The 26563-nt window shown below is 45.8% G+C and overlaps 1 protein-coding gene across 2 annotated transcripts in view; it reads right to left on the bottom strand.

Annotated features, from left to right (window-relative positions):
* The window catches only part of GNG12 (G protein subunit gamma 12), a 127427-nt gene that overhangs the window by 97229 nt on the left and 3635 nt on the right, over positions 1–26563 (bottom strand). The gene's annotated exons all lie outside the window — the stretch shown is intronic.

Below are 26563 nucleotides of genomic sequence, written 5' to 3'. Positions count from 1 at the left end.
ATTTCACAAGAAAACCACTCAATCAAAGCCAAGGCCTTTCTGAGGTGGCAGAGCCAGCGAGGCTTGTCAAGTTTTGTTGCCCACAGGGCTGAGGCAACCAGCGCCCCCACTGGCAATACCAGGATCACCACAGTGGCCTTAGAACAAGCTTCCAGTGTCCAAATTCTCTCTCCTCAGCTCCTCAATCTGCCCTCCTGTTTTTTTGTTTTGTTTTTTGTTTTTGTTTTTGTTTTTAAGATTTTATGAGAGAGAGCGAGCGAGCGCAGGAGCTCACACAAACAGGGGGAGGGGAAAGGGGGAGAGGAAGAGAGAGAGAGTGAGAGAGAAAGCGCGCACTAGAGTTGGACAGCATCTCAAGCTGACTCTGTGCTAAGTATGAGCCCCACGTGGGGCCAGAATCCACGACCCTGATATCATGACCTGAGATGAAACCAAGAGTCGATGCTTAACGGCCTAAGCCACCCAGGTATCCCTCCTGTTTTCTAATGCTCCACACAACATGAGGCTACTTGAGTTAACCAATCTCTTCCTTCCTCTGCCATGCTGATTTCCCCTCCCATCCTCTTCTTCTCTTCACACTGGCCTCTCAGCCATGCTGTTGCCAGGCTGGAATGCCGTGTGTCCATTCAAGTCCTGTCAGGCCCTGCTAACTCCACCTCCTCCAAGCCAACTCCCTCAACCCCACCTCCCAGACTGACTTCAATTACCTTCCCGTATGGTAAGCCCTTTTGTGGAATGAAACAGACTCTCTAGAGTGACCTCAATTATTAGACACTTACTGTAAGGATATACAGACAATAAGAGCTACAGCGACAGGACTCAATGAGACTGCCCCCTCCAAAAAAAGGGCAGGTCAATAACTGAAAGGAACCAGGACAGCCCCCAGAACTAGATTCTCTGGTCTTCCAATAGCAGCATGAGTGTGGAGTCCCGGATGCTGATGATGACCTAGCCTTTTCTTTTTGGCTTCTCTTGCTCCTGCCACACATCTTGGGTCTCCCCTCCGCTTCTTTGTAGTTTCTGCTCAGAACTTGCCCAGTGGCCTCTGTGATTGTCTTTCCAGCGCACAGATTAGAATGCCACTGGGCAACTCTCCTTGTTGCCCTGGGTGTCTTTCATGTACAAATTGTTAAAAGAATCTGATTAGGCCTTTACACTGGGTTGAGGCCTTTACAGGAGACCAGGATGCTTGTGAGACTAAGGCTATCGTAGGGTCGGGGCTCGTCTTGACCCAATCAACTGTGACTAAGAGAGAAAGGTAAGGGGAGAAATCACATTAGTTAGGAACATGGCCATTTTTAACAAACAGTCTAGGCTGCTTCCCTCAGCAGAAAGTAAATTTTTTTAGAAAGGGCTACAGGCAAGGCAGACATGTTTACTGGACTCTCTGGTAAATGGCTCCTCTTCCCATTTCTAATACACTTACAGTAATGTGCATTCCTAGCAAGGCCTGGCCATGGATGACAGAGCACTGTATACAATTCCATGGTCATGTCATGCCCATTTGTCCTGGTACTGTACCTGGCTAGGTAGTGCCAGAGAACCCAGAATCACAGGACAGTCGTGGATAAATTTCACCGGAGGAGGGACTTCAGTTTTCACGGGTGTACACCAACGGCTAGAACCGTTTACCCACAGTTCTCATCAAGGAGTTCTCAAACTTTTTGGTCTTAGGGTCCCTTTACACTCTTCAGAACTGAAGCTCACCAATGGCTTCTGTTTATTTGGCTTCACCTACTGATATATTATTAGAAATTAAAACTGATATAATTAATAAATCCAATAGATCTCAACAAAAGTGACATTTTATGAAAAACAACTGTGTTCTGAAACAAAACAAAAAATTTAGTGAGATGACTAGATTAACATTTTCTAAATCTCCTTAATGTCAAGTCTTTGCAAATCTCTAATAGAAGACAGCTGGATCCTCTTTTCTGCTTCTGTATTCAATCTGTTGTGATACATTATTTGGGTTTTTATAGATGAAGCAAGTCCAACCTTACACGGATATGATGGAAAGCCTTTACAGGTAACGGGGGCTATTTTTTCTTTGATACTACATCAAAACTTAACAAGTGATGACTTCTTAAAGGTTAGCTCAAACCCTTTCAGTGAACTTTTCACACTCTGCTATATTAAAACTGATTCGTCTATCCTGCATTTGAATAGAACTTTTACTCACGCAGAGTGTGCAGCACGTCTGAGAAATATGGATTCACTGAGTCACCCAAGTTTTCCAAACGCTGACACATTTCATCACACAGTATCAAAAGAGCCCACTCATTAACATCACCACTGATCTCACTGGAAATCGTTCAGTACACTTTCTTGAAGTAATCTTTGGGTTAGATGTTAAGCTGCTGGTAGCAGATATAAGTTCTTTACAACTCCAATTTTTGCTTGAAAGGTAGAATTTTATCACAGGCAACAAATACTGACAGTTGTTTCTCTTGAAGTGACAGCCTGGCTTTGTTCTTTTTTGAGAAACTGTCAAACAAAGGCCCAAGTGTGAACAGTCAGAGTTTGTCTATCGGACATTCTTTCAAGTAAAAATGGGGTTAGTTTAGCTTGTGGTTCAGCCTACAACTCAAATAATCACACAAGTGTTTTTCCTCGAGACAGTTATCACTTGATTATCAGAAGAGCTTTATTCTCTTAGTTGTGTCACACAGAATATGAGAAGATGTGCCTTGAGGGTTGAGACTTAATACAGTTAATCACTTTTCCTGCTTCAAGGACACACTTATGTGAAATGGCTTTTTTTTTTTTAAACTGTGATTGTGGGGTAGTGAGGAATGTGGGCCCTAGTATCATTTGGTGCCACTGCCTTATTAATGATTATGCAGCAAGAGTTTTAGACTCACTGCTTTGGCATCATTCCAAATGTCAAGATGATGAAAAAGTCAAATAATATCTTATTATAAAAATAAATTTGACTGTGTGGACACCCTGAAAGGACTTGAGGCTCCCAGGGTCTTTGAACCACACCTTGAAAAACACTGTTCTAAAAAATGCTTGATATGGGCACCTGGGTGACTCAGTGGGTTAAAGCCTCTGCCTTCGACTCAGGTCATGGTCCCAGGGTCCTGGGATCGAGCCCCGCATCGGGCTCTCTGCTCAGCAGGGAGCCTGCTTCCTCCTCTCTCTCTGCCTGCCTCTCTGCCTACTTGTGATCTCTCTGTCAAATAAATAAATAAATCTTTAAAAAAAAAAAAAAGAATAATAAGTGTCATGGGGTGCCATTCTTTGAGAAGTTAGCTTTTAGGGAAGCGGTGAATTCCTTTCGGGCGTTGAGAGCAGAGTAGGCAGAAGTCTGGTGTCACAAAAGCATCAGATGTCAGGTTTGGCAGAGCCGCAGGAGTGGCTGGCTGGAGACGGCACTAGTACCTAAATGTGCCTTGCAGACGAGTGTTTGGAGCTGTTAAAGTATGGTTTGCAGCACGTACTTCCTCCTTGTGTGTGTCTCTGACTCCATCTTCTCTCTTTTTTTTTCCCCCCATTTGCCGTCACTTATAATGTCCCAGAGATGGTACTTGATCCTTTACTCTCTGCCTGTCCCTGAGTGTACATTCCCTCCCCCAGCACACCTCCTGATCTTTGTTGGAAGTCTGGCCCTCTGGCACCCACAGCACCCGCCTCCTCGGCCCCTCCGCTTGGATGCCCTGTGGCCAACTGCGTGTCTGCTCATTCTTCTGGTCACCCAGGCTGGGAACCTTAGAATGAGCTGATGCCTCTTTTATATTCTCTAGTTAGGAAACCACAGCAGGTCTTACTGATTAGGTCTCCCTCTGGCCCTGCCCAGGGTTACTCAGGCACTCAACAAATATTTCCCTCTCTTCCTTTTTCCTCCCTCCATTTCTTCCCTCTTCCCCTCTTAGCCTTCCTTCCTTTCTCTTAGCTAATATTGAGCCAAGAACTGTGCTGGTTGCTTTGTGTGCATTTTTTCATTTAATACAATAATTCTATGAACTTATATATTATTATTATATATAACATAGTAATATATATATTAATATATATTATTAACTTATATGTTATTATTATCCTGTTCTGCAGATAAGATCAAACAGGAAAGGTAACTTGTCCAACTTCACACAGTCAAGTGTCAGAACTAGGGGACATCTCTGAGGTCTGACATCCCCGCCCCGTCCGTCTTTTCACTCTGACCATGAAAACAGGATCCAAATTGGTCTCCCCTCCTGCCCCTCTCTACACCAAGCTGTCCAGATCCTGCTGGGTTTCATCCTCTGCAGCACAAATGTGATCATGTATGTAGCTCCCTTACCCCAAATTCTTCAGTTCCTAAACTACTCGTCCTGGTATCCAAGCCCCCTACTGCATGACCCTGCTTTCAGTCACTTTGAAGATATGAGGGTATGGTGGGAACGACATGGGATCTGGTATCAGAAGACCTGGATCCGGTCCCGGAGCGACCGCTTCCTAGCTGTGCTCATGCGTTCATTTAATTCAGTGAATATTTGTTAGGTGCCTTTGGCATGCTGGTCACTCTGCGAGTATTTCCAGTCCTCATTGTGAGGAAAGCAAGCCTAGTCCCTGCCTTCAGAGGGCTGCAGACTGACCTCCGTTTCCCCCTCTGCACAACAGGGATGTTGACAACACCCATCTCACTGGATTGTGGTGGGGAACAGACGGAGAGAGAGGGGCAAGCTGTGCTTTGCCACACATAAGGTGCTGCTCATCCAAAGTGTTATTTGCTTCTGCTTCTGCTCTAGGAAGTTCCCTGCGTATTTCCAGCTCTACCTTTGCTTAGGGCTCTTACCTCACCCTCCTGTACCTTTAAACATCCTGTGCAGTCTTGATGGCCCCCCTGGAAAGGTATCTCAGCCACTAAACCTTTCCAGAATCTCCATGCTTAATAAGAGGGTTTATTCAGGAATATTTATCAAGCACTTTTTATTTATTTATTTTTTAAATATTTTTCTTTCTTTATTTATTTCCCAGGACCCTGAGATCATGACCTGAGCCGAAGGCAGAGGCTTAACCCACTGAGCCACCCAGGCACCCTGACACTTATTATTCTTAAGGCCATCTGTTAAGATGATGGAAAAACCAAACTATCATGAGGGAGAACAGGCCTCAAAGTGGTACCTTTGAAGCTCTGGTTCCCTCATCATCCCCTGGGCCAGTCCAGCCTGCCCCCCTCACCCTGCCCGGCCTGGTGTGTGCCCTCCATGCCCCACCACACACTCGCCTCTCCCTGCTCCTTTCCCAGACTCCCACTGGACCCTGCGCCTTCCACCCACCACTCTTTGGCCCGGGTCCTGCTGTCATAGAGTGAGGTGTGTCTCCCAACCCCCAAGACGTGGTCCTGTCCTGGATGTCTTGGATGTGCTGTGGGTGGCTGAGTGAGGAAAGCAGATACAGAACGCACAGTAAGAGGAGGAGCAGAGGACGGGATACGGTCGGCCAGGGGTGTGAGGGGAGACCAAAGATGACAGACATGTCTGGCAGAAGTCGGTGGACTTCCCGAATGTTAGACTGTTAGGAATCTAAAGCATGCCTTCTCATCCGGAGAGGTATTGCCCACTCCCTACTCTAGGGGGTGGAAATTGGTTCCTGGGGAGAGAAGTAAAAAAATTCTTAGATATGACAACAGCTTATGGCCCTCCAAAGTTCGACCCCACCCAATAAAATCTTATTCCTCATCTCACTTTGTATTGATCTCACTAGGGAAAAATTTAAGTTAAATTTAGCTAATTAATGATACCTATTTTTTCTCCTATGGGGTCATAATGAACAAAAGGTTGAGAAGCACTAATCTAGGTGATTCAGTAAAAGGGGTGAGAGAATGGCACCCTTCAGGACTGAATGCAGGAGATGGCAGAGAGAATAACAGTGAGAAAGGTTTTTTTTCTTCTTCCCTTCATAGGTCAGCTTCCTGAACTGTAACTACGCTGAGCATGTGAGTCAGGCCCCAGGTCAAGTGTTGACCATATATGGTTTTACTTTTTATCCTCACAAGAATCTTATAAAGTTATGTTCCCTTTTTACAGACACTTAGAGAATATAGGGGGCTTACCCAAGAACCCACAAGGGGTCAGAGGTAATAGATGCAAGTTTTTAGCCCAAGTCAGACACATTGTAGGAGTATAATTATCCTAACTATGAGCAGAGCTGGCAGGCCTGAACACATCTGTTGGAAGAGAAAAAAAACTTTCTGCTACATAGTGAGCTTATCCCAAATTGTTACTTGAAGGAGACAGGAGAAGAGCAAAAATGTAAGTGGGAGAGGAGACAACTGATGGAGAAGGAATCCAGGCAGCAGGACACGACAGATTCCAGGAGAAGGGCTGGCCTTGGCAAGCGACAGAGCAGGGAGAGAGTGGAAGGAAGCTGAGAAAGCCAGTTCAGGGCTGTGGGCAGGCCTGGGGGAGAAATCCTGTCCCCACTGAAGGCAGACTGAAGGAATTCCTTATGGAATCAATCAACACAATGGCATTACTTTCCCCAGCAACCTTCCTGAATGAGAATCAGTTCATTAATACTATGTCTACATTCCCTCTCCCCCAAGGCCCCGACTTGGGACAGGCAACCAAACACCATGCTTTAGGGAAATAAGGCCCAGTCTTTTCTAGTATGAAGACAACTTCTTGCCATCAGAAACAAAACAAACAACTTCCTAGCATTCAGTGATAGTAGCTGTCCTCTAAGTATCCCTCATGAGAAAATGCTCAATTCACACTTTGTCCAGCTGAGACCCTTAGCAGGACTTCATAGTGTCTTTATCACAAAGATGCATTTGAACAGACGTCCCACAAGTGAGACATGAAGTCTGTAGGTTGTGTCTTCTTTACATCTGGATTTTCAAACCCACTATAAGAAATCCTTCCCCCATTCCTGTCTTGGACCACAGGTTGGGGATCCCCGATCTACAAAAGAGGTATTGCTGGGGGTCCAGTTCTCTGATGACCAGCAACGGAAGGACAAGGGAGTTCCTGAAACTCTGTACGCCCGAGTCTTCTCCTTTGTAATGGCGACGGTGATACAAGTTTTCAACTTCAAGTGAGACTAAACTTATCACATCTAACACAGAACCTGACACACAATGGGTAGTGAATATAATTTCTGTTCTCCAGAATCGGTGGTTCTATTCTCAGAGTGCTCCCAGGACCCGCAGCATCAGCATCACCTGACAACGAGTTAGACAATTTTTCAAGTCTCAACACTGACTCCTCCAGGGGTGGGCCCAACAATTTCTATTTTAACAAAGCCTCCAGGTGAGCCTCTGATGCTCACAAAAATTTGAGAACCGCTGCTCTACGGTAGTGGTGTTCAACTTTTTTTCCTATATAAGCAGAGGAATCCTTTTGAACCAACATGAAACCTGTAACTCTGATGGGATAGGGTTGGCGATGCTCCACATGTCCCCTCTGGGTCCTGCCTCATTCCCTGTGGCCATCCTGAGGGACCTCAGAGGCAGAAGCCACAGCTTTTGGTATAGTTACAGATATTACAATTTTTGGTGGCGCCATTGAAAAGCCCAAAAGATGCAACACTGTATCATTCAACCACAATTATAAGGCAAATCCTGCCACAGTAAAATAACGTTTCCCGGGGTTTTGAGGGTGTCTTCAGCTAAGTTACCTCACACCAGGTCACCCTCAGGACCATCCTGTTGGCCTGCCTTGGCTATTTTATGTGCTTGGGAGCACACTTCTCCCAAATGGCCAGCTAGCCATCCATCGTCAGCGCCAGCTTCATGTCACGCTGCCTGCTAGCCAGAACAAGCTATACCCCACTCACATGAGGCCAGAAAACCTACTTATTTTGTCACAGCAGAAGTAGATTTTATGCCTCCATCAAAACTTAGTGACACACTTCTGGAAAGAGTCAAGGCAGGCCCACCAGAGAGCTATGGGCATGGCAGTGGAGGACCGTTGCCTGGGAACAAAGTTTGAGAACCACTGATGTAGACGTGGTAACTACGGAGACAACTCTTGAGGCGGCTGGTTCACTGCAGAATGCATGGGACCACATATTCCACATGGGATGTAAACAGGCTGCTGTGGAAAAAAGGAGCAAAAGGAAAGCCACAGTTCTCAAGAGAGGGGATCTGCTTTGGTTTCTCAGATCCAACAGCAGACTTTGGAGGGACGGATGAGAGAATGCCCTAGTTCAGCAAGACTAGGAAAAACTAGCACCGCTGATCAGATCTGTCATCTGCCATCAGTACTGAGTCTTCCAGCTCCTGTTTCCTACGGGCTGTGAGTTATTACCGTCTCTGCTCTGACGATAAGGTTCACCTTGACAAAGAAGCTCACCAACGGCAGCATCTTAGAGAAAAGAAAACCCACCCACGACTCACATGAAAGCTAAAAATACTTCCAGACACCAAAGACTACTGAGGAGGAGGAGGAGGAGGAGGCAGCAGCAAAGGGATTTACTTTCACTGATTTTCCAATGTGAGCCCCTCTCAATATCATGGGGGGTTGGGAGTATGCTTAACTACTTCAGGTAGCAGACGAGGAAACTAAGGCACAGGAGGACCAATGCCCTGCTGAAGTTCACAGCGCTGATCAGCGACAAGAACCAGGTCTGCAGGGGGTGCCTGGGTGGCTCAGTGGGTTAAAGCCTCTGCCTTAGGCTCGGGTCATGATCCCAGGGTTCTGGGATCGAGCCCCTCGTCAGGCTCTCTGCTCAGCCGGGAGCCTGCTTCCCTTCCTCTCCACCTCTGCCTGCCTCTCTGCCTACTTGTGATCTCTGTCTGTCAAATAAATAAATAAAATCTTAAAAAAAAAAAAAAAAGAACCAGGTCTGCAGTCCTATGGAGGACTGAGAGAGAGATCTAAGTTCAACCCCTTCATTTACAGAGGGGCCACCCTTCATCCACAAAGTGGTTGGCCCAGAGTGATTCTCCTGGTTTGGCAGAAGTACAGATGCGCCAGAACCGTTAGAAAAGACAGCACTTCACCCAGTGAGAATGAGGCAGGCAGGGAAGACAGGCCTTCTCCTCCTCCGCAATGTCTCTAAAGCTGCAATGGCCACAATGACAGCCAGGAACCATATGTGGCTATATCAATTTTAACTTTAATTAAAATCAGATAAAGCAAAAAATTCACCTTCCCAGTTACACTAGTCACATTTCAAGTACTCGAGAGCCGCGTGTAACTGGACTAAACATGTCCATCGTTGCGGAAAGTTCTAACTGCACAGAGCCGCTCTAGAGTACACCCTAGGGGCGCCTGGGGGGCTCAGTGGGTTAAGCCTCTGCCTTTGGCTCAGGTCATGGTCTCAGGGTCCTGGGACTGAGCCCTGAATTGGGATTTCTGCTCAGCAGGGATCCTGCTTCCCCCCTCTCTCTCTGCCTGCCTCTCTGCCTACTTGTGATGTATCTGTCAAATAAATAAATGAAATATTTAAAAATAATAATAATAATAAAGTATGCCCTATATGACAAGGGTGCAGCTGGACCTGGAATCAGTAGTCCCAGGGATCCCACACTTAGTTCTAGGAACTCAGGCAAATTTCTGGGCTTCAGTTTCCTGATCTGTAAAAAGCCAAAGTTGGACTCCATGATCACAGTGGCCCCTTTCAACTCTAACATTCCATGACTCTGCACCTAGAACTCCAGAGGGCAGGCTTCTGACCACCCGCTCTTCTTTCCTAGGACTGCCATGCTGGCTCTGTATCAAATAAGAACAGGAGAATAATGCACTTGGACTCTATTATTTCCTGTAGGAACACAATCACTGAGTAAGAATGAAGCGGCATCCTTCTAATCATTTCAAGGGTTAAAATAAAAAACAGCCACAAGAACAATCTCTCCAAATATGCCCTAGGAATAAGTGCCAAAGATACTAAGGATTCCCCTCCCAACCCCCCCACCCCCCTGCAGGATTCCTCACCTAAGGATCGACATGACAAATGTGCTGGACTTTAGGGGGAGAAAAAAATATATTCCTACAGAAAACTGGTACCACTCTTTTCACCCTGGAATGAAAACTACATAGTTCATTATTATTCTGGGGGGTGGGTTGGCTCCTCAGAGGGTCTGATGTTTGGGCATCGGCCTGTGCCTGGGCACAAGGCCTCTCCCCCAGCTCCCAGGACCAGGGGGATCTCCTCACAGAGCTCCTGTTCCCTTCCTGGGTCCAGCTCTACCGCACTGAATACCCACTTCCTGCAGAGACCACATCTAACACTTTAGAAACTACAGCTAGAATGCTAACATGTTTAAAAAAAAAAAAAACAAAAACCAACAAAAAAACACTAAGTAGTTCAATGATCTTTCTACTATTCCAGATCATAGAAATATAAATCTGGAGTACCGTGAGAATAAAGAAGCCGCACCTCCAATCCTGAGGCTGGACAAAATTACTTATCCTCCCAGAATCGGCAGACGGCCGGCTCCGGGGAGCTTCTGCATGCTCCTGCTCACCATCTTCCCCATCAGCCCATCCAATTACATTAATTAAACTCCAATTAATTAAAATAACAATGGCAAACATTTACTGGGCTTCTAGTTCACTCAGTGCCAGGCCCAGTTCTCAGCAGTTGATATATATCAACTTCCTTATGCCTCACAGCAGCCCCAGCAAGAGGAGGCTCCATTTTCCAGGAGAGAAAATCAAGGCAGTAAAAGGTTAAATAACTTGTTCAAGGTCACACAGTAGCAAGGGGCAGAGCTGGGAATACGATCTATGGGGCAGGATCCTGCTCTCTGCCGTCACAGTACCCTTTTTTTTTTTTTTAAGATTTTCTTTATTTATTTGACAGAGATCACAAGCAGGCAGAGAGGCAGGCAGAGAGAGAGGAAGGGAAGCAGGCTCCCCGCTGAGCAGAGAGCCCGATGTGGGGCTCGATCCCAGGACCCCGGGACCATGACCTGAGCCGAAGGCAGAGGCTTTAACCCACCGAACCACCCACGTGCCCCAGTACCCTTCTTTTCAATATGCACAGTGAACACTGTCTCACCTTATAAGGTCTGAATTTAAAAACGTATGTAGAAAACATTGCAAAAACAAACAAGCCGAGTTAAAAAAAAAATGTACCTGCTTAGCAAACACAACTTCCAGATTTGTGTTCTAGCACGCCTTGCAGATACCCCTGAGCCCTTCCTGAAATCCCAGAATGCCAACCCTTTAATTCTGTCACTTTTCCAAAATTTACTCTAAACTTCCTCAGCATCGTTTTCTGGTGAACTACCAAAACACCATCTTCAGTGTGACAACCAACCACAGGCATATTAACAATCAGCAGAACTGTTACTAACTACGAACTCCATCCTTAATAAGGGCAGATCATAAAAAATAAAAAGACAACAGAGTTGCAAACTGATAATTCCAGTTTTTGCAGCTGTTACAAGCCAGTTTAAAAACAAATTTGCATGAATGATTGCTGGGCTTTTTATAAACATGGTACCAGCCAGGAAGGAGTCCCACTCCCTCTTCTCTGGACTTTCTGTCCTTCAAGAAACAGGCATGCTGACTCCGTAAGCCCCAAGTCTTACAATGCTTTTATGTGTTTTCAGGATTTCTATGCTCATCAGGATAATCTTCTGTGGACAATAAGAGTCCCTGAAAGGTACCAGAAAATGAATGCTTACTGAGTTATGTGTGCTTTTTCAGTAGTAGAGGACAGCATGGTATAGTAGAGCAGGCACAGGTTTGAATTCAGGCAGTGCAGCCTTGGGCAAGTTACTGAACCTTTCTGAGTCACAGTATTCTCTTCTGTAAAATGAACTAATTATATTTCATAGCTTGTAATGCCTGGTCAAGACCCAGCACAGAAAAGTTACTTTCCTCCCCTTCTCATCATTAAAGTTATAAAAAGTGAAGTTAGTTTTAAAAACCGAGTTGCAGGGGCGCCTGGGTGGCTCAGTTGGTCAAGTGACTGCCTTCGGCTGGGGTCATGATCCTGGAGTCCTGGGATCGAGTCCCTCGTCGGGCTCCCTGCTTGGCAGTGAGTCTGCTTCTCCCTCTGACCTCTCCCCTCTCATGCCCCCCCCCTTCTCAGATAAATAAATAAATAAATCTTAAAAAAAAAAAAAAAGTACCTGCTTAAAAAAAAATGAGATTTCATTTTTCATTTTTGTTTGGTGTAAGACCCTTAGTAAGAGTTTTTGAGGGAATCCCACTTTCAGATACTTCCAGAAAGTGTTACCACACAGAAGGCTCCTATCTCCAGGGTGAATGGGGGAAATCTACGTGGAATGGACATTCAATCCCAACCCTCTCAAACAAAACAAAACAAAACAAAACTGTGTTTGTATCCAGCAAAACAAACCCACAAATCATTTCTATGAATTTAAATTTCACAGGTGATCTTCTTTCACCATTTTGCCTTTCCCTGATAAAAATAAAAATGTGCTACTGGACATAAAACAAAGCTTATGCTGACCACTAAAGCCATTTCTAGTTAAAATTCAAGAGCCTATGTATGCCCCTCAAAAATAACTATTTGCTCTTGGGCTCCATACAGCGAGCCTGGGTGTGAATAACACCGATGTCACAAAATGCCAGGCTTCAGCCTTCTTAAGAAAGCAGCCAGGAGGGGGTGTGACTTGCCAGAGAGATAGAAAGGTCTTGGTCAAGACCCCTTTGGCACCATGCACCTGTGCTGTTACCCTGTGGGTGACTGTCAAAGTGGGAACAGTGACATGCACCCTTCAAGGATACTCCTTTTTATCTTTACCTAATGGAACACACCAATAATTTCTTCATATGTTGGAAAAGATTTTTGCTTTCTAAGGGATGGCTTCGATAGCTCAAGAGAGCTCCGTGTGTTTCAAGGAAGGGGATGCCCAGAGAGGATGTGCGTCCAAAGGCTGCTCCCAAGCCCCATAAGGAGATGAGGAAGATGAGGCAGAGTCTCTTAAGACTCATAGATGGTCACATCACCACTTCCCCATCGTGTCAATTACCCGCACCGCAGACTGAGCGTTAACTCAGGCAGTAAGAAGGCCACCCTCCTGGTGCTCCCCATTCTTGCCTGTGTGCTGGACCCACCTGGGAGCTTTCCACCATCCTCTGGGCCTTGAGGCAAGACCGGTTGACCTGCCGGGTCTGGGTGCAGCCAGGGCTTTGTGATCGTCAAAATCCTCCCCAGCTGATTCTAACATACAGACACGCTCCAGAGTCACTACCCCAGTCTCTTCTCTGTCAAGGCTGCCTAAGCCACCACATCCTATTCCCTTTGAGAATTCTTTTTCTTTTTTTCTAACAAACAAGAAAAAAGAAAAGATAAAGCTATTTAAAGATAAGCTATAATCCTAAATTTTAAACTTTTCTCAAGATAAAAGTTCAGGGTCAGAACTTGGTGTGACTTCATCCCTTTGCCCTGCCTCCATAATAAAGATTACAACCCGGTCTAGGAGATTGGAGCACAAAATATATTCCTGAGCAGAGCAGAGTATAAAGAGTACCCCCTTCAAAGAAGGTGGGAAGAAAAGGACATTAAGATGTTTACGGAGGGGGGAAAAAAGTCGAAACACCAGCTTCACTGCCATTGGGATATCCTTCCTAGACCTTTCCTAAGTCTCCAACTGCCTGACTTCGCTGGGCTCGTCCTTCTCAACTGAGCTCTCCGGCCTTCCTTACAAATTACTCACTCCTAGGCAAGGCCCCTGCTCCTGCTTCCGTCCTCCTGCAGTCTCCTGCCTCCAGCTCAGACCACCTCTGTCCCCCACCCTCCACAACAGCTTTCCAGGGGCCCTCACTCTGGAGAGTGTGACCCATAAATACCAGCGAGGCATCAGCCAGTCAGGCAGATGGGGAAGGAGGGTGTCCTCAGGTTCTCCAAGCTCAGTTCCTGCCCACGTAGCCATTCTGATACAGGAGTGGCCTGGCGATAAGCAGTTCTGAGCCTGGCCAGTACCCAGACAGACCCCCAGCCCGCAGGGTAGACTCGAGAAGGCTGCACAAAGTGGGGAAACAAGAGGCGTGGGGTTCTCATCTCACCTCCGCCCTTAGCTAGCTCCATGACCTAGGGCAAGTAATAGCAACATTATAGAAAGAGCGTCAGTTTTCCCATCCATAAAGAGGGAATTAATGTTTGACCACTGTATTAGTCCATTTGGGCTACTGTAACAAAAATACCATAGACTGGGTAGCTTAAACAACAAACATTTACCTCTCTGTCATGCAGGCTGGAAGTTCAAGGTCAAGGTTGCCAGCACATTTGGTGAGCTTCAAAAATGGCCATCTCTCACTGTGTCCTCTCAGGGTGGGGAGGCGAGACAGCTAATCTTATTCAAGAGAGCTCTGCCCCCATTACCTAATCACTTCCCAAAGGCCTCACCTCCTAATACCATTATTTTGGGGGTTAGGATTTCAACACTGGGATTTGGGAGGAGACATAAACATTCAGTCCATAACAACCGGACTCCTCACAAAGCCTTCTGAAAAGACATGCTCAGAATTCGATTTGAATACAATGTAAATTCTCTAAACCTTGAGTCGTGTGTACACCAGACTGACTGCCTGTCTCTGACAAGTGTTGCTGCGTATTTCAATGTTGAAATTAGTTTAATAGTATGCCTCTGGAAATCCAGACAAGAACAAATTTGTCCAGAGAGGCAGGCAGAGAAGAGAGCAAAGAGGTGACAACAAGAGTAACAGCATCTAATGTTGATAGAGTTGTCTATGGCAGCTCTTCTGAGAGCTGGGAAGCCTTCAGGGAAGCCTCCAAACATCCTTGTGAGGTAGACGGGGACTGTTGCCCTCATTTTACAGAGGAGGAATCTAAAGTTCAGAGTGTGTTATGGTCTGAATGTGTGTGTCCCCTCAAAACTCACACTGAGATCCTAAACCCAATGCGATGGTAATTGGAGGTGGCACCTTGGGGGAGGTGACTGGGTCACAAAGGTAGAGGCTTCAAGAATGGGATTCAGTGCTCTCCTGAAAGAGAGCTCCCCACCTCCCATCGTTTGAGGGGTCAGTGAGAAGACAGCTGTCTATGAACCAGGAAGCAGGCACTCACCAGACATCGAACACTAAGGCCAGTGTCTTAATCTTGGCCTTCCCAGTCTTCAGAACTGAGAGGAATACACTTGTCATTTATAAGCCACCTTGCCCATAGTATGGTTACAGTAAGCTGCAGACTGAGACCAAGAGGTAGTCACTCAAGGTCACATGACTAGTGAGTGGCAGAGCTCAGCTTTGGCACTGGACCTGACCTCAAGACCTGGATCTTCAGCTTTCGATGACAGTGTACCTACTTTAACCGTGAAACCATGTTGACTTCCCCATGCCCCCTTACCCGGGCCAAGGAAGCCAGGCACCCCCTTCTCTGTCCTTCCACACTTCTCAACTTGCATTGCTATGGAACACTCCTATCTGATGCCATGACCTATTTCTTCTGTGTCTATCACCCTATCACCCCCATTAGCTTACCGTCCTTAAGGGCAGGAAGAGAGTATAGCAAGTGCCTCGTAAACCGCTGGTATGTAAAAAACGTTTTCTTAATGCATGAAACAATGAAACTGTGCTAGGTTTCAAAAGATAGGCAGGAAGTACTGGGCAGCGTGAGCGACACTTTTTCAAAAGTAGAGGCAGTACCTTCTTCATCCTTCTGTCCCCAGAGACTGGCACTTGAGAAACGCATGATAAACTCCGAGCCGAGGAAACAATGGGAAGACATTCAGAGAGATTGAAGACTACACACCTAGTAAAGGTAACCTGGCCAGTGCGAGTGAATCAACCGCAGAGGGACTGTGGTTGAGAAGCACAGATGTGCTTCTCAAATTATCCGTGGAGAGAGATCAGCTTTTTCGGTTTTCTTTCCAATTCAACATGGACCCACACGTGGATAAAATGCACTAAAAAGTCAACTGCCAGAAAAATGAAATATAAAATGCAAGTCCAATTTTTTATTAGATTCAAGAGATGTAAAGTGACTGTCAAACTGCTATGCAAATGTCCAAACATGTACTCTTCACCCGTGAGCTTCCCTAGCTGCGGCTTGTCAGCGAAGGGCTCCGCTGTCTGTAGTCCCAGCTCTGCAGGGCCCTGGTGGGGGGGGCGGGGGTAGGGGGCGGGCGGGATCAGCAGTAAAGGTGAGCTCCAGTCCTGCTTTCAAACACTGGGGGAGAACAATGTTCACTGAGGGCTTTGTGCTCCACACATATTAACTCATTTCAATCCCACAACCTATCAGTGTGGTAGGTGCGATTATCACTCCCATTTTAAGAGACGGGGAGATGGAGACACACAGCAAATAGATAAATCTTCTACGATTCCAGAACTCGTAAGAAGGCTTTGAATCTGGACAATATGAGCCCTCAACCACTAGACTGGGATGCCTTTGGGGGGCTGTGAGATAGGAAGTGACGTATTCATATTGAAGTTTTAGAGAAATCACCCTGGTGGCAGTGTGAAGGGTCAAGGTTGGTTTGGAAGCCATGGCAAGCACCCAGGTGAGTGAGAGTGCAGGGAAAAAGCAGGCCTGTGGGCTGGTTAGGAAGCGGATGTGGCACGCATTGGTGGGAGAATCTGAGCAGCAGCTGGGCTAGGAAGAGAGAGGGGTTCCAGGTGGCTTGCTTAGGAGCCTGGCATTCTGGGTGGAGACGTCTTGACCCAGGTTAGAGAAGGCAGGAAGAAAAGCAGGTTTTGAGGGTAAGATGATAATACTGGTTTTCAACAATGTCTACGTGAATTTTAAGAGCCTAAGATAAAGACAATCTGCAGGTACATCTTGGGGAAAATTCTAGAGATGGTGATCTTAGGATAGTTTATTGAATTCAGGTAGCTACAACTTAGACTCCAGGTCTGCTGAACCTTCTCTCTTTTACTTCTTCTCTCTTTTCCCCTTCGTCCTGCTTGCACTTTTTTTTTCTTTTCTTTTTTTTTTTTATAGATACATTGCTTTTTTTTTTTTTTTTTAAGATTTCATCTATTTATTTGACAGACAGAGATCACAAGTAGGCAGAGAGGCAGGCAGAGAGAGAGGAGGAAGCAGGCTCCCTGCGGAGCAGAGAGCCCGATGTGGGACTCGATCCCAGGACCCTGGGATCATGACCTGAGCCGAAAGCAGAGGCTTTAACCCACTGAGCCACCCAGGTTCCCCGTCCTGCTTGCACTTAAAATAGTTTAAAAAACAGAAATTTGCCAATGGTAAACGTATCTCCCTTTTGAAAATCACACAGCGTACGTAAAAGGGTTCTAGTCACCAACTCCAGTTGATAGGGGGAGAAGGGGGAGCCACACCACGAAGCAGTTCTCAACACCAGCTGGGTGTCCCACAACTCAATTCGGACACTACGTACCTGGAGAGATAGCACTCGATTCTGCAGGTTAAGGGTTCAGTCCTACAAGACTGCCGGCCCCTCCAGACCCAAGTCTCAAGCCCAAGTAGCACCTGTACTTCTGAAACACAGACTACAGATCCAAGATTTCCATGACATTTCCCTTGTGTTTGGTTAATTTGTAAGGTTGCTCACAGAACTCAACTCACTTCATTTACTAGATTCCTGGCTCATTGTAACAGGCTGTCTCTCAGGATGGAAGAGATGCATAGGGAAGGGTGTGGGGAAAGGGCGCTGAGCTACCCAGGTGTGTGCTCCATGCCCTGCATCTCCAGGCGTTTGCCAACCAGAAGCCTTTCCTAACTTCCTCTTTTTGGGTTTTTATGGCGGCTTCATTACATAGACACAATTGATTAAATCCCTGACCGCTGGTGACCGATTCAAACTCCAGCCCTTCTCCCCTCCTGGGAGGTCAGAGGGGTGGGACTGAAAGTTCCAATTTTCTAACCAGTAGGTTAGTTCCCCTGGTAACCAGCCCCCATCCTCTAGTGGGGCTCAAAAGCCACCTCGTTAACATAACAAAAGAATGGTTAGCACTCTCATCACTTAAAAAATTCTAAGAGTTTTAGGAAAGGGATGAACCATGTATATACTTCTCATTAGAAATCACAGTACTGTTTACAGCTGTATCCCCAGAGTAGCTAACTGACAGACACCTGTTGAATGAGAAAGGATCATTTTTGTCCTTATTAAAAACTGTAAAAAGGATGAAGAGACAGGGCCTCAATGATCTAAAACATTAATAACAAAGAAACATCTGAGTACAAGACAGACATGTCACAGGGCAACGTCTATCCCTCCAGCCCCTAAACCTGGTGGATACCTCTCCCTGTTGCACTTTTCACACGGTACCACCAGGGACTTCGGGACAGGTAACATGGTACCATGGAGAGCACTGACTTCAGACCAAGCAAGATGGCACTACTACTAGCTCTTAAGCAATATTCAACCTCTCCGAACTTGCTTCCTCACCTGTAAACGTTGCTGGTATCACCTACCTCAGAAGGCTACTTCAAGGTGAGAATAGGTGTACGCAAAGCTCCTAGCTAACACAGCTCATGGTCATTAAATTAACTCCTGGAACACTATTTCCTCCCTATCAATGCCAAATGCACTTAACTGTGAATGACTTCCACCGAAATTAAAGGTAATAGGTTTAATGCGAGCAGTATGATCCTGATATTAATTATAATAACAATCCTTAATACCTGAGCACTTACTATTAACACACTGAATATATTTATATACATCAGTAGCTCCTTTAGTCCTAAGCTAAAGATAGTATTTCATTAATTCTAAGAAGCATATTCTGTTCACATCCCTGATACTGGCATGACTCTTTGAGTAGGGAAAATGGTCCCCCAGAGCTGCCTATGTCCTAATCTCTGGAACCTGTGACTATAGTATATTACATGGCAAAAGAGACTGCATAGCTATAATTAAGTTTACAGACCTTAATATGGGCGGGGGGGGGGGGGGTAGGTACAGTCTGGATTATCCAAGTGGGCCCAAATGAATCAAATGATCCCTTAAAAACAGAACTTTCTCTGGCTGGAGGCAAAGACAGAGCAGAAGGAGACCTTAAAGAGATTCCAGGCATGATAAGGACTTGTCATGCTATTGTTGGCTCTGAGATGTAGGGTCCAAGTACAAGGACCAGAGAGAGGTCTCTAAGAGCTGAGGGTGGCCCCCAGCAGACAACCAGCAATGAGTCAGGGACCTCAGCCTGACAACTGCCAGGAACTGGAGTCTACCAACAACCTCAATGACCCTACAAATGGATCCTTCCCAGAGCCCTCAGTAAGATGTAGGATTTGTAAAGCCCAGAGCAACCAACCAAACCCATGCAACTTTTGACCTACAGAACTGTGAGATAATATGCGTGTGCTGTTTTAAGCTGTTAAATTTGTAGTACTCTATTATGGACAGCCATAGAAAACTAATAAAGTCTTAAGACTGATGAGGGTTGCCGTGGGTTAGAATTGAATCAACAGCAATATTTTTCTTATTGGCACACAGAATAATAGCATGTCCCGTAACTGATGGCCTCTTGAATTTGTTGTTATTATCTCTATGTTGCAAATAGGCAGAGACTCTAATAAGTCAGGTGACTTGTCCAGGTGATTCAAACTGCAAGCCTGAGCTCTAAACCATCATGCATACTATCAGAGAGCACCTAATGGTGAAAATCCTGCTGAAAGACCAGGCCGGGAATGGCTAACATGACATGCCCCCCATGCCAGGCCCACGTCTGACACGCATCCCTATCGCATGCGGGTGCCTGCCAAGACCCAGCCAGGTCCAGAAGCTACCTACCCTCCAGCATTCACCTACCGTGGATGGAGCGCCTCAAGGTACTAGGCAAACTTCTAGGTACTGGGGACAGAACAGCAGACCAAGAGCCTGTCTATGAGCTGACACTGCAGTGGGGGAGGCCAACACTACAGCAACAGAAGTAAGTAGTAGAAGGAAAACTAAAAAGCATCCAGAGCACTGAAAAGTCCTCTTCACAAATTAGGATCATCGACAGTGGAAAGGGGTCACTGGACCCTGGAGCATCAGGTCCTCCTTTCTGGAGCTTTGATGGGCCTCTACTACATGTGCGAGCTCCAGGAAGGACAGTTTGTCGCTGATGTGGGGTTGGTTTAGCTTTTCCTTTCTCTTTTTCTTCTTCCTTTTTTTTTTTTTTTTGTTAGAGCTGTAGGCTAACTTTATACAGGACTGCCTCATATGAATTTCTAAAAGCAAACCAAAAAAAACCCAGTCATCTTTTTTGCTAAACCGCAATTTCTCTCTCTTTTGATGGATTTCATTTTTAAAAAGATGAAAATTAATTTTATGTGAACCTATCCTTCCCAGAGCTGACAGAAAGAGCCTGTCAAAAAGAAAGACGATTCTGTGAAACTCCAGTCCCACACCTCTTGTCGAATCCTGAACTCCGACTGGTCTGCTCACATTGCACTTTTTCTTTCCTCTCTTTCACTCTGGGCACGGAGTAGAACAGCTCCCTGATGCTGAAGTCAAACGGAGAACAGGAGCCCAATTCAGTGGGTAAACAAACAAACAAAAAATGCAGCGCATAGAGCCCTTCAGGAGATACACATCAACAGAAAACTCTAGATTTCCTAAAAGATCTCGCAGGAAATGCCACTGGAATTCATACGTTCTCAATCTCTTCTCTTGTTTTTGTTTGAGAGGGAGAAATTCTAGACTAGAAGATCATCCTCATTATGGTTTTGGAGAAGCCCCAGTTTAATAATACCATTAGCCCAAAACTATTTATAAATCAGACATTAGCAACTGGCATAAAACCCTACTTTCCACTTCTCTCAATTTTGCACTGACAACTTGGCAGCCCCCTCTACCCTGAGGCCCAGAAGAGCCACCACATTCTTACGTCTGTATTTAAGAGATTCTGACAGCAATGTAGGCAAAAGGCTTGTTTCCGGAGGAAAGGTCAATAAATGCCCACGGAAAGACGGACAGGCTCAGCGCACAGGGAGAAAGGCACGAATGGCCCCAAACCTCCACTCCACTCATAGTTTGAAGAACTTAAACAACTCCACGTTACCGTTTCTCCCCAACCAGATTAGCAAAAATAGAAAGAGCTGACACACTTCTTGCTGGTGGGGCTGTGGGGGATAAGGCCATCCAGTGCATTTGCCAGTAAGAAGGCAAAATGAGTCAACCCCTCTCTGATTCGGCAGTCTCACTTCTGGGAATCGGTCCTGTAGGTACAGCTGCACAAAGGCAAAAGGACCTATTACACCTTTGTTTGTTGCAGCCCTGTTTGTAACAGCAAAAGACCGGCAACAATCCAGAAGTCTGGCAAAGGGGATTGGTTGAATAAACTATGGTGCGCCCACGGAGTGACAAAATAATGTACAGCTGCAGAGAGACAGAGATCTCCGTGTGCTGATAGAGATCTCCAGGACCTACTACCACTACGTACACACACACGCACGCGTGTGCACACACACGCACACACATATATTATTTGCTGCATTTACCAGTTGCACCCTGTAGAGTGTGGGGAAGACTTAGATGGGGAAGGGGTGGAGCAAGGTTTCTCTGGGTTTACCTTTACATACGGTCCTGAGGGTTTGGGGGACCACATAATATAAATACACGACCTATTAAAAAAATGAACAGGGGCGCCTGGCTGGCTCAGTCAGTAGAGCATGTGACTCCTGATCTCCCGGTCATGGGCTCAAGCTCCACATTGGGTGTAAAACTCACTGAACAAAACAAAACTGAAGAGGTTGTACAAGCCATTTTTCATGGGAGTATGAAGAAGAGGACAGGACCAGCCTGGAAATCGCCTGTCTAAGGAGGGGTTTGGCTCGGAAGGGGTCTGGGAGATCTGCACAGAGGCGGGTTGAGTTCTCACAGAGACATCTGTGAATGCGCGAAACCTCAGTCCAGAGCTCAGGTGAGCCCAGCGAGGCTGGAGAGCTCGATCTCTGCCCAGTTCTACATCACCTGCTGGGCACGGTGCAGGGTGTCCCTGAGGCCCCTGACTTTTACTGCAGCCAGAAGAAAGTCAGAGACCTGCAGGCAAACAGGAGGCAAAGACAGAAACGCTAAGATTACCTCCCAGGCAACATGCCAGGGGCATTTATTTGCTTTCTCAATTTGGACAGGAATGGCTGAAGCATGCTGCTCATCAGATATTTATGTAAAAAAAAAAAAAAAAAAGGCCAAAGCATGTACCAGGATATTCCACTTAATTCAACAGAGAGATAGTCCTGAAAAGTTGAGCTTCCTGGCATTTTGTAAAATCAAACCATAAGTATAAATGCAATAGGTGAGTCTGCTATTTCAAGAAATTCAGTAGGGAATCCTGCTATTTCTGCTTTGGGAATCTGAGTTTGCCTGAAGAAAGCTGTACTTAACCAAGATAAAATGCAACAGGCATTTAGGTTTCTGTACCTGTGAGCCTTTCTTCCCCCGTACGTTCTGCCATCCGTGCATGAAGGTGCGGAGGGCCAAAGTCCTAAGTACAAACCAGCGCCCCTATCCTCAGAACCCCTGTCTTAGCAGTTTGATCAATCCAACGTGACTGGTCCTACCTGCTGTGTGACTGCCTCTCGGGAGAGCCGCCAGGAAGAGGAAGTTAATTCTGAGAGTAGGCTTTCTGAAGGATCAACTCAAAAGAGAAAGTATGCAAGAAGTGCCAGCTGGCACTGAGGGGGCACAGACAAACTCCCTTTCTTAGTTTTTGGTAGCTTTAGCAATAAGGCTCTCCTCCTCTTACCATAGCTAGAAAAATCATTCCGTATGAGAAGCAGTTGCTCACAGGGAAGGTCCAAAGGCTCCTGCAGCCACTGCCCGGCCCCGTCCCAGGGCAAGGGCCCAGGCTGGTCAATAAACCACACAAATCCCTTTGCACATTCCCAGGAGTCACCAATGTATTCATCAGACCATAAAAGGGGTGCAGGGACCCCAGCATGTATCAGGCAACACTGAGCACGTTGCTGGTGTTCAACTAACAGTAAACAATGTCAACAGCCCCAAAGTGCTGGTCTTTACCTGCCCTTTAGGAAATGACAAATGGAAGAGGAAGAAACCCATCCCAGGGCATGTGTGCCCCTGAACGTGCATTTCCTAGTACATACAATCAATTTTACTGATTTGATTAAAAAACAAAGAACAATGGCTCACGCACTTCACGGACACACACTACAGAGAACGTGATTTTATTGCTTCATGCCCCTGGCTTTTATTAAACGTCTACTATGTGCCAGACTCTGGCGAATCATGGCAGCTCGAGTTTATTGTGGCTGAAGAGGCCTGTGAGAAGCAGAGCTATGCCAGCCACATTGTGCCCTTGTGTGAGTTAGAAGAAAGCAACCCCTCCAAGTGCACCTAGCCTCGCAGACTCAATGGCATCAGAAGGAAGTCCTCCCTCCTGGAAGAGTCAGTTCTAGCCTAGGGCATGGGGTTTTTGGAGCAGATCTGAGCCTCTACTTATTTCTTTGGCCAGACACTCTTGTGCAGTGAACAACCTGTACAAGAGTTCAAGGCAGCCCTGTCAAGAAGTCACAATTCAGGGGCACCTGGGTGGCTCAGTGGGTTAAAGCCTCTGCCTTCGGCTCAGGCCATGATCCCAGGGTCCTGGGATCGAGCCCCACATCGGGCTCTCTGCTCAGTGGGGAGCCTGCTTCCTCCTCTCTCTCTCTCTCTTTCTCTGCCTGCCTCTCCACCTACTTGTGATCTCTCTCTCTGTCAAATAAATAAATAAAATCTTAAAAAAAAAGAAGAAGAAGTCACAATTCAATCCTTCTGCTACTTGGGCAGGCAACCGACTCTCCCCTGACAACTTGTCTGAACAGCCAATCATGACATTATACACTCACGTGAAACCCCGTGGTCTCACGTGCAGGCCACACTCTAATAATTCAAAAGGTTTCAGTAGTCTGGGTACAGGACAGGGATCAAGTCTGCTGGCTTCAACACTTTCCAATTTGCCTGAGATTCAGGTTGAATAAACCCAGTGTGATGGTTTTACAGCAACAAAGTCCTCACTGAGCCTCAATAAAATCCAAGCAGCTTTTGGATTTTGATTCCTCTTTCCGTCCTTAGATTTATTTAGCACAAGTTGATAGATAAATTGTGTTGCTCCTCTGTAATAACTTTTTCTGTGAAAAGCAGACAAAAATGGAGGTCACCACAAGCTTGGGGTTTTAGTCAAAGGGTCCTGGTAAAGCTGGGGTTTAAGGTTCAGTGCTCCGGGACATTTTGGCCCATAGTATCTGCAGCTCAATAAAAGCCTGATTATTCTCTATCGGTAAAGTTAAGATTCCATTCCCAAGGGGTTTGTGTGGTTTGCACACAGCCATTCAGGATGAACTCCCTGTACAGAGAGAGGTAATGGTTGATTCACAGCCCACACCAGTGAACATTTATGAAGATGCCACCCAAGTTAAACCAGAACCTACGTGACTCTCTTTGGTCAACCAAAGGGGGTCCTATGTCAATTACATGACATGGACTGCAAGGAGAATGATCACCTATTCTGTAAGAAAGCCAAGTCTCTGCTAGTAATCAACGAATGTGAAAAACTACAAAAGATTCTTCGCAACTGGTTCACAAGCAGACCTAAAAGAAAGTAGCTTCTTTTAGCTACTAATTCTCCAGCAGAATTGAAAGTATCAAAAGTGTTAACCCATCTGCAACACCCTGGTTTTTATTATACAGTAATCTTCTGAAATGCAGACCCATTAAAAGAAGACAGAAACTCTCCTTGTCAGAGGATAGCAACCAGACGCTCACACTAAGCACTTTTACGGTACCCCATAAAGTCTGACATGATAAACCCAACATTTAAGTGACACTAGAAATGATTTTTAAGACTAGGCAATAAATGGAAAAATCCAGCTACAAGTAACCTTCAGTCAAATCACTCCACTCTACCCTAGATCCAAGTCACTTGCTCACTGCCGTTCCTGAGAGAGGCACAGTGGGGAGGGCAGGACCTGTTGGTATGAGGCGGTTCTAGAACAGCACTCAGCAGGCCAGTTCCCTCCTCTGTATTCTCAAGGCCTCTCTGGGAGAGGCCGACCTCACAGATCACTTCATGCCTGCTGGGTCTCTGAGGCAATTCTGGAAGCTTTGCTTCTCTGACTGAAGAGGGCTAAGCCTGATGGAAAGGCAGTGATAATTCTCCTCAGGTCAGGGTCAGTGCACCCCTAAAAAGAGTCCTCTTTTCATCTTTCTCTTAATTTGATCTATAGTTTCTAAATGGAACTGCCCCTCCCCTGCCTCCCAGCCCCTTCCGTGGGACACACCTCCAGGCCAGCTTCAGCTGAGCCTGCACAGTCCACAGGACGTGGAGTCAGAACCACGCTGGGTCCAATTCTGGTCTTGCCCCGGAGGGCCCCCCACCTCCAACTTCCTCATCTGGGCTGTTGTGAGGACTGAGTGAGATCATAAATGTGAAGGGCTTAGATTGGGTCCCAGGACAGGGAACAGCTCAATATATGGAAGCACATACTTGCACTGGAAGTACTTTTTTTCGTCTGTCAAACTTTCCTGTTAAACTGAGTGCACTGATGTCTTCCTCGGGACTGTGGAGGAGGACCTGACAGCTGAAGGGGGTGTGTGCACGCAGCTTGTCAATGCAGGATCTAGACCTGAGAAGTGACCATTTCCATAAAGTCAAGCTTGGTAGATGTGGTCTGTATGCAAAGCTTAATTCCAGACATTTCTTAAGATGAACCTCCAGAGGCCTCTGGGTGGCTCAGTCGGTTAAGTGGCCTGCCCACTCTGGATTTCCAGCTCAGGTTCTGGGATCCAGGACCGGCCCTCGGTTGGGCTCTGCATTCAGCAGGGAGTAGCTTCAGGATTTTCTTTCCCTCTGTCCCTCCCACCCCCCATGCTCTTGCTCTCTCTCCAGTAAATCAATCTTTAAGAAAAAAAAAAAGAAGATAAACCTACAAACTTCTGAAAGAGCCTCTCTTTTACTGCTAAACAATTCTCACTACGAAGGTTTTGACATTTAAGGACCTTCAACTGCTATGCAATCTAGTATTTTTTTCTAAAACAAAATCCTGCTATTTGTAGCTAATAAGCCAGAGTTTTTATTGAGTAACTGTTATATGTATCTATATATTTATATATCTATATATATATATTTTTTCATTCACTGGGGAAGCTGGATACAAAAAAGGGAAAGCCCCGGAATCCCACCATCCACTGGTCTGTATTTTCTTCTAGAATTTCCTTCATCTGCATAAATTTTTTTAAACCTAGCTATAATTGTTAATAATGCACTGTAACTGTGCACACTGCCCTTCCCCTATGTAACCTACCATAACATAGAACATCATGGACTAGTGTTTTATTTTTTAAGTTTCTAATAAGAAAGAAAAATGGGATTGAGATCTAGAATTAATTTGTTGAACAAATTAATGTAGCAATCCATTTCACATTTAAGAAATGCAATGATAATTGTCTAGTTATGTTCTCTTACTTTGTAAGCATTGTCTGGCAGGACTTTTTAAATTACTGAACTTTTTGAGATTTAGGGGAAACATTAAAATTTCCTATAGTTGTTTTCCTTGTTACAAAAGTAATGCATGCTCATTATATAACATTTAGAAAGAGAAAAATCTCAGGAAGTAATAATTTAACATTAATATTTGCTGAACAGAGACCATGTGCCAGTTACTGTTCTAAATGCTTTAGGTAGATTAACTCATTTAGCCCTCACAATACCTCGTGGAAGCAGAAAGATATGAAGCAACTTGACCACACTTCCACACACCTAGAAGCATAAGACAGGAATCCAGCACTATG

This window comes from Martes martes (assembly GCF_963455335.1).
Source record: "Martes martes genome assembly, chromosome: 4".
Classification (NCBI taxonomy): domain Eukaryota; kingdom Metazoa; phylum Chordata; class Mammalia; order Carnivora; family Mustelidae; genus Martes; species Martes martes.
Note: the sequence above shows the minus strand (reverse complement) of the source record. Positions and strands in the feature narration are given on the sequence as shown.